Source organism: Arachis ipaensis, chromosome B10 (assembly GCF_059453495.1).
Source record: "Arachis ipaensis isolate K30076 ecotype BB chromosome B10, ASM5945349v1, whole genome shotgun sequence".
In the NCBI taxonomy this organism is placed as follows: domain Eukaryota; kingdom Viridiplantae; phylum Streptophyta; class Magnoliopsida; order Fabales; family Fabaceae; genus Arachis; species Arachis ipaensis.
This window is the reverse complement of record NC_142435.1, coordinates 109,069,472-109,070,218: the sequence shown is the minus strand read 5'-3', so window position 1 is coordinate 109,070,218 and position 747 is coordinate 109,069,472. Positions and strand designations below refer to the sequence as shown.

Here is a 747-nt window from a genome sequence, read left to right as displayed (position 1 = left end):
ATCATATTGACTTGCTGAGTTAATATTTTGTTCTGAGCCAATATGGCGTTCAGAGTATCAATCTCAAGAACTCCCTTCTTCATAGGCGTCCCATTATTCACAGGATTCCTTTCAGAAGTGTACATGAACTGGTTATTTGCAACCATGTCAATGAGTTCTTGAGCTTCTGCAGGCATTTTCTTTAGGTGAATGGATCCACCTGCAGAAGTATCCAATGACATCTTTGATAACTCAGATAAACCATCATAGAATATATCCAGGATGGTCCATTCTGAAAGCATGTTAGAAGGACACTTTTTGGTCAGTCCTTTGTATCTCTCCCAAGCTTTATAGAGGGATTCACCTTCTTTCTGTCTGAAGGTTTGAACATCCACTCTAAGCTTGCTCAGCTTTTGAGGAGGAAAGAACTTGGCTAAGAAAGCCTTGACCAGCTTATCCCAAGAGTTCAGGCTATCCTTGGGTTGAGAATCCAACCACACTCTAGCTCTGTCTCTTACAGCAAAAGGAAAAAGCATGAGCCTGTAGACTTCAAGATCTACTCCATTAGTCTTAACAGTATCACATATCTGCAAGAATTCAGTTAAGAACTGAAAAGGATCTTCAGATGGAAGTCCATGAAACTTGCAGTTCTGCTGCATCAGAGAAACTAATTGAGGTTTCAGCTCAAAGTTGTTTGCTCCAATGGCAGGAATGGAGATGCTTCTTCCATGTAAATTGGAATTAGGTGCAGTAAAGTCACCAAGCATC

The 747-nt window shown here is 40.7% G+C and overlaps 1 non-coding gene across 1 annotated transcript; it reads left to right on the top strand.

Annotated features, from left to right (window-relative positions):
- The first annotated feature begins 275 nt into the window (after positions 1-275).
- LOC148581265 (small nucleolar RNA R71) lies at positions 276-383 on the top strand. Its single transcript, XR_015894794.1, has one exon. It is a non-coding gene; the product is annotated as a small nucleolar RNA R71 (small nucleolar RNA).
- The last annotated feature ends 364 nt before the right edge of the window (positions 384-747 follow it).